The sequence below is a fragment of the Oryzias latipes genome, chromosome 7 (assembly GCF_053564925.1).
Source record: "Oryzias latipes strain Hd-rR chromosome 7, Olatipes_Hd-rR_3.1".
NCBI classification, from domain to species: Eukaryota; Metazoa; Chordata; class Actinopteri; order Beloniformes; family Adrianichthyidae; genus Oryzias; species Oryzias latipes.
In genome coordinates, this window is record NC_136243.1 from 31,091,594 (window position 1) to 31,101,102 (window position 9,509).

Consider the following 9,509-nt stretch of genomic DNA (forward strand, 5'->3'; position numbering starts at 1 on the left):
AAACAGGTTTACTGGATTTCTGGGTATTTTTGTTTTAATATGTGTAGCGTTTACAAAAGTTTACGAAAGTAAAAATACTGAATTTTCTTTTTACGCGTTAATGGAGGGCTAAGGCTGACTTTGCATACAGAGGGTTGACCCATACTGGTTTTTGGGTTATCTGTGCTCATGGAGGGTTGTAGAGAGGAGGGGCTGCATCTTAAGGGGAGTGCAGATGCGTCTTGCGGTTCACTTGAGGCTCGCACGGCCACCTCAAGGTACGTCATGAAAATGGTACGTCAGTGTATCGTCAAGTATTCAAAAGGGCTCATGTAAGTTGCGATGCCTTTGCGCAAGTGTTTGCCTCTTTCTGACCTCACACAAATGTCGCATGCACAGGGTGTGTGTGATACACACATAAGTGCCGGTAGGATGTTCACACAAACAACAGTCCGATTGTCTAAACTCCTCATTTCTAACACTCTGGCTGAGGAGAACACACTTGAGCAGCACTAATGGGAAGGATTTTACAACACGTCTGCGTCTCACCTACTTCACCCTCAATCACCCTTACATGTTGCTTCAGTGTTCTCTATGACCTGTCGCCCACAGCATACCTATTAAATCATAGAGCGTCTATGCCCTTGATATTTGGCGTGTGCCAACCGTGGTGCCCTGAACATGTTTACCCTACCCAAGTTCTTCTTGCTCATTTGTAGCCCACATCCGCCCAAACGGGTAGTTTTGACCTTTTAGCAACAACCAGGCTGCCGAACGTTTCTCACGCTGGTTTTTGTGTTTTTCCTAACCTGAGAAAGGCCTTTGTTGAAATGAAGCGTGCTCTAACACTGATTCATACTCTTTAGATTAGTCTGGACCGCCCATCTCCTCCGAGCGTCCATTCACCTCACAGATAATTACTCTTGCTGGAATATGAGTTCCTGATGTTTTCCACTTCATCACAGTAACAAAGACGGGCAGCAGAAGCAGATATTTTTAATACCACCCAGGACCTCCACTCACTCACTCATTAGCAGCTGCTGATCACCTCAGATTGGGAGTTTTCAGGGCAATAATAGCCTGAAAGGTAATCTCCTCCTTCAATTTTGCTTTTCACTTTGCTCCCTCAGTCTGTCTCTCCACCTCTCCCTCCCTGCTGGCCTTATCTGGAGTCCTGGTAAATGTCCTACTGTCATGTCTTGATGTGATTTATGTCATGGGCTGTGAAGTCGACTTATCTCTCCCAATTCTCCCTCCTCCAACCTCCTCCACCTCCTCAGCCGACCCTCAGAGGCTCCGCTCCCCGAGTCTCAGCCAGCCTGGCTCCTCCAGCGAGGAGATGTTGGTGCAGGGGAGCATGACACAGCTGATGTGTGAGAGGAGAATTCCTTTCCAAGCATTCACCTGTTTGGAGAAAGAAACGAGGAGGGTTCATCCGTCCAGCTCCTCCGTCCTCCTCTCTTTGATGTGCTTTTAAAGTGGCCCGCTCTCGCTCTGCTTTCCTTCTAAGATGACAATTGTTTAGGACTTTGGAAATGATCTCCATGGTCTTCTGCGTCTCTCGGTTGCATATTTAAGAGAAAATAACTGAAAATCTGGCTCTAAAACAAAGAGATAAATGACAGGAAAAGGCTGGGACACAAAAAATGAGCAAAACTGTTTATATATTTTATCTGGGTTGTTATGGTGAACTTTGCTGGCTGAAAACTTGTGGTATTGCATGAATTGGCTCCACAGAAAAATAATTGAAGAGGGAGAAGGAGTGTGGAGGAGAAAATGAGCAACGAAAAGAGCTGGAGGGCAGCAAACGATACTCCACATGTTCATCGACATTGAGGACACAGCTTCCGCTGTATTTTTAAAGGTCAGCACAGGCTTTTTTAAAACCAACAACCTTCACGCCATAACATCAAAGAAATTTTTTTAACAACAAATGAAGGTTGGTTGATAGAAAATCCATTTTCTTTTAAGTCTTTTAATACATGAGATTTAAATACAGTAACACACGCTCTTAGAACTACTGTTTGACTGTCATTTTCGTCATTTCCTAGAGCCGTAGAGGCTTGAGAATTGAAGTTTGAACTTTTTAAAGTAATCTCACCTTTCACTCCTTCACTTTCAAAGATAAATGGATTTTCATAAAGTGTCCCTGAACGTTGTGTCATTTTTTTCACATATTGCACAGATGAAAACTGGTGTGTGGGGTCAGGGGTCGCATGTGTTATTGGAGGGCAGTGGGAAGGGTGAAGGGTGGGTTGGGTTTTTATTGTAATATTGTCTGTTTTTTTGTTTTAAATGTTAATGCGCAAGGCATGAGAAGCGCTGTCTTATAAATAACGTTTGATTTAAAGCTTTTCTGCCTCTTTTCATCAGTCTTTCTCTTTTCTTCATCCCTCTTTGATGTAGCTTTTTCCTCATATGTTGATTCTTCTTCCTTTTTTCTGACTTGGCGGCTGCTGTCCTTTATCGGCCCTCAAAGAGCCTAAAAAAACAGTGTGAAGTTGGACTCTTACAGGACAGATAGACTGTAATTGCCTAATTGCTTTTTTCTTCTCTTTTAGGAGGGTTCTGCTTTCTCTCAGCCCAGACAGGAGCCCAGCTATTCTCAGCATCTCCCCTTATGCTGCCGCTTGCTTCAGTTTGATTGGCACAACTCCAAGGGAGCGTCCATTGTTCATTGGTCCCTGCCGGGATGAATAACCCAGCTGACAGCCAATGGGGCCACACCGGGGTGAGGAAAGCCAGTGAGAGGGTACGCAGCATTTTTATGAAGCCTTCGTGTAGATTTCCAAGCAAAGTTCCCCCCACCTGGCTCCCCAAGACAGACAAACAAGCTAAAGTTAGAGATGTAATCAGAACAAACAAGAGTTATCTATATATTTAAGGTTATTCATGTTGTCTAGGTGATCTCTCATCACCTGTAGGGCATCTTGGGTAACAAGAACCCCCTGAACTTTACAGAAGATATTGAGGTGGGAAGTTTGAAGGTGTAAGATGAAGGACATGACCTCGAAACAGAGCATAAATCCAGGAGAAAGTCTCCCTCACTCCATCCGAGGCCACGCAATTTGTCTGCTGAGGCTGAGAGCGCCGGTGAAGAAACTTTTGAAAGTGCTGACTGGAAACCCCCGAACGCATTGATCCTGAGTCCATCTCTGTCCGCTCAAAAAAAGACCAATGACTCTAATGAGCAGCTCTAAAAATGGATTCAGGTTGTGGCGACAAAACGCAAAACAGAAATAGACTCGGAGGGAAAAAGAGAAGAAACTCTGTTTTTATCAGCAAAGGCACACACTAATCCAGAAGAGGAAGCATGCCGGCGCCCCGCCATGGAGACGTACAGGAAACAGGCTGGTAAAGACAGGAAGTCACCAGCGATACAACAAGTAGGTTCACACAGTCCTGCAATAATATCTGCCTAAAAAGAGTCACCATGTGTGTGTGTGAGTTTGTTTGCTAAGGTCTTGCCATAATGTTGTATGTTTACAATAAACATGGTCTAGAGGTCAGAGTTCGTTGGGCTTTAGAGTATGGCTTTATCACAATGACTCACCCCAACTTCCATGAACTGATCCTGATCTCAGGAAATCTTGGGGCCGTGCTGAAAACTCCAGGCGTTAACCGCTGACATTCATAAGTCTGTCTGTCGTACTGGTTAGGAGTAACGACGCGACAATTTGGATTTCGTGTAACTATTTTCCAATTTCTAACAGGTCTTTCTACCAGACAGCAGTGAATGCAGTTTATTTTTAACAACAGAAGTACAGCCATGGATTTTAGGGATATCTTTAAATTACTTTTACTAAGACAGTTTCATCGGTATTCTAATCTTAAGGTTTTAAGGCAAAATTATTTATAGAGTAATCTATTTATATAGTAACATATTTAAATATTGATGCTTTTAAATAACATTCAAACAGGTTTGAGTTATCATTTCTTTAAGTCTACTTGATCTATGTATGTAATGCACTAAAAATTCCTTAATTCCCACAAAAAGAATTTTGTGGTTGTTTTGTCAAAATAGTGGTTTGCCCCCCCCTCAAAAAAAGAAAGAAAAGAAAAAGATGCAAACAAACAAACAGAGACCAAACTGGAGAAATGTCTGTTCAAAGCTAGGTCTAGTAGTTCTTTACAAGGTCACTGTTAACAAAAAGGCTTTACTAAACCTTTACAGGGTCTATAACCTGCTACGCGTAAGCCTTTCAGAGTAATCCATATATAGGAAAAATATATTAGTTTTGGCACACTAAAGAACCATTTTTGAATGAAATCACATTTATTAAATAACTAACTGCTCATTTTCCTACCCGGAAGTAAGACGACTCAATCTCTAAAGCCCCGCCTTTTGCTTCTTGTGGCTGCCGCCCATTTCATGACGTCAACCTAGAGCAGCGCGTCTGCGTCTCCCAACAAAAACAAACGACATCTGGAAGGGGCTGTTACCCACTTATCCATGACACGATGTGAGAACCCGGATTGGGATGGGCTGGTGTTTTTGCAGGAATAGTTAGAAAAGCAGGAATGGATCAAAACACATCTTTGGGATTGTTTTTTTCATGAGGGAAAAAAATTATAATACACATAAAAGCTCAAGAAGTTAGTTTTGCATGATATAGACCATTTAAGACTAAATAAAATAAAATGTTCAGTTAGTATGAAAAATCATTTGATTTGTCTTTTTTTCTGTAAAACAAACTAAAAAACAATGTTTTCTTTGGATCTCTGAGATTTTCAACAGACTGATGATCTGCTAGAACATTTTGTTTCTGCTGCCCCCATGTGGCTCATCATTTTGTCATTATTGGTCATTATGTAGTTTGATTGTGAGCAAACAAAATGAAACGTGAATACTAAGAGCCTCTAAAGGTGTATTTTCTTATTGACCTGTAGCTCTGACAGGAAACAGGTCTGTTGCAAATTTCAAAGGCAAATCACCAGTTTTCTTTTGCAGAGTGCGTTTCCCAGGCGTGTTACAGTGTGTTTCCAAACATGGGCTTGTTTCCAGCTGGCAATTTGAATTAGCTGTGTGGCAATAAAGTTTATCCAACTCATCGTAGCACTTCCTGTCCTCCACGGCCCGCCCAAGTCCAGCGACGGAGACCGAGTGAAACAAACAGGGACTCGGGGAGAAGGGCAGGAGGTGGAATGGAGTAGATTTCCACACAAACCCAGACAGTGTTATCTGTGATCGTGAGGAGGGCTTCATGGCTGCTTGGCAGTAACTCTTTGCACCCTTTCTTAGACGAGGTCATTTGCTGCGGTTGGAGCTGCTTGGTGCTGGTGTTGGGATGGTCTGATTTGTGGGTTAGGGGTTCTTGGTACTTGTGAGGTAATAAACTAAACGCAAAAGTGTCAAGGATCGTTATTGATAAATCATATTGGAGAATTCGCCTGAGTGGTTTACAGCAGATTAGGTTTTTGTTTTATGTTAGCCGTTTTGGTGGTCATGATCAATCTCACCAGCGCAGTTAAACAGTTTATTAGCGAGGAGCCCTGCCCTGCAATGTTGACACCAATGTTAAAGTATCCAAACTCCCAGTTAAGTCCATTCACATTAGCTACCACAATAAAAGCCCAACAAATGAAATGAACTCATCTCTCCTTAGATAAAAGGAGCATCATCTTCAAGTGGTCTCTGAACGGTAAACCACTTTTCAGGTAAAAGCACCACAACGTGCCAAACAGAATAAAAGCAATAAAAAACAGAGACCTTTACTCGTTGGGTAAAAGCCCGGAAATGACACTCACCCATGGAAATGACAGCTCAATAGCACCTTCCTACCTGGACCTCCTCATCCAGATCCAGGACTTCCTCCTCCTGAATGGTGACTGCTGGTCCTCTGTCTTTCCCTTTTTGTATGAGTCCACATTCTTCTCTGTTTTACCGTTTTACAGTCCCATTCACCCGCACACACAATCACACACTGAGGTGCCAACCTATAACCACCAAGAGCAACATGGGGTTCAGTGTCTTGCCCAAACCCGCGATTTTCCCAATCAGAACTTACACCGGAGCTATCGCCGGCAACAGGATATGACAGACACTCTTGAAACTACTGTTACTCTTTGACCATCTACTAAAAGAATGTCATTCTAACGGATGCTGACACAGAGAAAACCAGCTTTGTGCAATTGTAGTAGGTTTAGGGGATGTCATCTGGACTTGGTTTTTAAAGTTAGAAGACGTTTCACCTCTTATCCAAGAGGCTTTGTCAATTCTGAAATAGCTGGTCTAAGAGCTGGTATATATGCGCTCATGGGGGAGGAGTCAGACCTGAAACTGGAGGTGTTGTCCACTTAGCCTATGTGGTTTCGGGTCGTTAATAGTTCTTTGTCCTCAGCTGGGGGTTGGGGAGTCAGTGACTCGCTCTCCACATTGGTCCTCTCTTTCAGCGGTTAACGACTCAGGTGGAACTGGTTTGGTTTGTTTAGGTTTCAAAACACTGCCGTAGATGGATGGAAGAATAAACCTGAGACCACCATTCTTATTAAGAGAAGGTTTATCCTTCTTGACAAAGATGGCTTCTTTCACTCCTCGCTCAAACCATCCTTTCTCTCTGGCTAGAATTCGGACTTCACTGTCCTCAAAAGAGTGGTTTGTGGCCTTCAAACCACTCTTTTTTTCGCAGACGCCAAAAAATGCATCATGAAGAAGAAACATATAAATCACACTGGAGTATACGTGTCACTTTTGGTAGAAATGTATTTAACAAAATATGGGAACAAGAACGAATGTTTCATCTTGACAGGTAAATAATGTTAACAGAATAGGCAGCAATGATAGAGTGAAAATACCCATAATTCACTACTGTAAGCTATATTTAGCTTCATGAAACAAAGGACGAATTAAGTGTCTATCACTTTAAAACACTAAATCCATTGAATTTTTCATCCTCTTTATCGATTTTGAACAACTTACATTTTTTCAGTTGACGCTTCTTCTTCTGCGTTGATGTCAGTAGCAAACACTGAGAGGCACTCCTACAGTGCCCTCTAGTGGTTGTTACTGGGAAAATAACAAATACATGAGTCTATTTAGTTAGAAATCGCATGTAGGTCACACCTGAGTATGAGTCGCACCCTACGGTCAAACTATGGGAATTTTGTAAACAATGTGTCTATTACATTATACTAAGTATTGCATTTCAGAGCAAAGCTGCTTTTCTTTGTTCATAAGTCGTTGCAATGACAAGAAATGTTTAAATGCTTAAATGTTTAAGGAGCTACAGTAACTCAAAGGACGTCAACACTGGAGCTAAAGCTCTGGTGTTAAAGGATTAACTGCTCCAGCTAGAAAAAAAATGTGTTAATTTCACCTAAAATTAAACCTTTTTTTTTTTTTACTAGTGGATTGTATAGCAATATTAAAATGTTAAAATTCATTTATTTATTTATTTATTTATTTATTTATTTATTTTACCTCCCACGTTATACCCAAAAAAAGAAACAAAATGATTTGCAGTGTCAAACTGCAAAAGTTTGTTTCTTTTAGTCCTGCTCCAGAGTGTCAAAGTGTCAAAAAGGAGATTAACAAGGTGAAGCTAGTTAGCGAGCTAAACTGGTTTGTTGACGGCACATATGTGAGATTGTTCCAGCCGCTGCTTGGCTGGTTTGTTTCCTTTCTTTTTGGATCCACTCGGGTTGGGTGGAGCCAGGATTTGCCAAGATTGCTATGACAAGAGCGAAAATTGTCTCTTTGCAAAAGCCGCTTTGTGCAGACGCTCAGTGAAAATCACTTTGCCAAAACACACGTCATCAGATTCTCCTCAGTATGATTTCATTTCACGTTCACGTCTAATATGCATGTTTTTCTTTATGGAAACTAAAATGTGAAGGAACAGATAAAACAGACAAGTAGATTATCATTTCTAACAGGTGAGAGCAAACCACCAAGTCACCTTTCAAGGGTTTTCAAGAATAAAATGTCGACTCCTGTCCATTTTTTTACGCTGCAGTTAATTTCACGGTGTCAGGTCATTGCTCGTCTTCCACTGGAGCCTGACATGGACAGAGCTGCACAAACATTTGTGTAGCAGTATTTTTTAAGGGCCCTTTGCAGAGTCTTGTAAATCTGCCAGGCACTTTGATGTTTTATCAGCTATCTCTGTGTCACTATCACAGAGGAGCCCGTGGCCTGCATCTCTGTTTGAAAGTTTCTACACGCACAAACGTTTTGACATGAATAAACAGAGTTTACTGCGTATAATCACTGTAGGACAAACAAGGAATACGTGTGGTAATCTTTTTACATTACAGAAGTGAAAGGGAAAGGAAAATAAAGGCAAATCAAGCCAATAATCTTTCCCCCAAAAGAAGCTCAGCCTTCTGATAGTCTGACACTGAAGTCGCTCAAACAGATTCTTAACCATGTTATGTTCCTCAGTCTGACTTCATAAAGCCGTTCTGGCAGGAAACCCAGCGGTCAGATCTTCATATCTGATCCAATGAGCGGCCAAGTTAAGCCATACATAATTAATGTTGACTGACGCGCTGCCTTTACAGGTGTTTATGACCATTGTACTGTGGAACGTCATTTCTTCTGAATCCATGTTCCTTCCTGTGGACATGCAGGATGAGGGAACATTTAGGAAGCGGCAGTGAAACGTCTGGGGTCTCCCAAAAGAGAGGCTGGGAAGTTAAGCCGCTCAGGAAGAAGGCCAGTTAGAGTGGTTTGGATGTTTGATGACAAAGACAAACTTAGTTCTTACAAGTTTGTTTATTATAGGCATCTCCAGCTAAGAAGCCCGACAGCAGAGCCTGACTCACTGAAGGACCACATCTCTAATTAAAGAACCAATACGACGAAAATCCTGTTTTTGACATGTTCTCGTAGCAGTTTTCTGATGATGGATGTATAGAAATGAAATTAAGCTCATTGTTGCATTAAATACGTTTTTATTGATTCAAATCATTGTGAATCAGGAGCAGACTAAAAATTGCAGATGACTAGATCAATGTACGTCTTTGTTTTCCTCGTCTGAGCTGGAATCTGGAGCTAAACTTAACAGAACACAGACAACCTTAATGCCATAAAAAAACAAAAAAATACATGTTTGTATTCAACAAAATGTTTTGATGTTTGATTGAACAAGTTTGATTTAAAGCTGTACATTAAAGCTTCCTATAGTAGTTTCATGAAACAACAATCTGACAATTTAATTTATACAAAGACGTAAAGAATATAAAGATATAAGGATGTTTAATCCCTAAATATGTTTTCAACAAGATTCAGCTTTTGAAATTCATTAGTTTTATTGGCACAAATGGATGAAAACTATAGAGAAACAGACTTTATGCCATCATGACATCATTTTCTGGTGTTATAAAGAATAAGAATTAAAAAGACTTGCGCACTGTAGCACAGCAGGGGGGAAAGAGAGCATTTAAGTACATACAATAAATAAATATATTAAAAAAGAAAGGGAAAATAAAAACGTTAAGTATTTATTTAAAGCCACGTTTGTTCAATAAAGTTTGTCTCCTTGAACTTTCAACAATTTTTATCTCATCAGGAAGTATTTAATCTGGTT

At 40.9% G+C, this 9,509-nt stretch overlaps 1 protein-coding gene across 1 annotated transcript in view; it reads left to right on the forward strand.

The window, feature by feature from the left end:
* The first annotated feature begins 3,183 nt into the window (after nucleotides 1–3,183).
* The window catches only part of rbbp8l (retinoblastoma binding protein 8-like), a 48,057-nt gene continuing 41,731 nt past the window's right edge, over nucleotides 3,184–9,509 (forward strand). The window contains exon 1 of the mRNA XM_078949927.1: nucleotides 3,184–3,365. The gene's annotated coding sequence lies outside the window, so the exon portion shown is untranslated. The remainder of the gene's footprint in view (nucleotides 3,366–9,509) is intronic.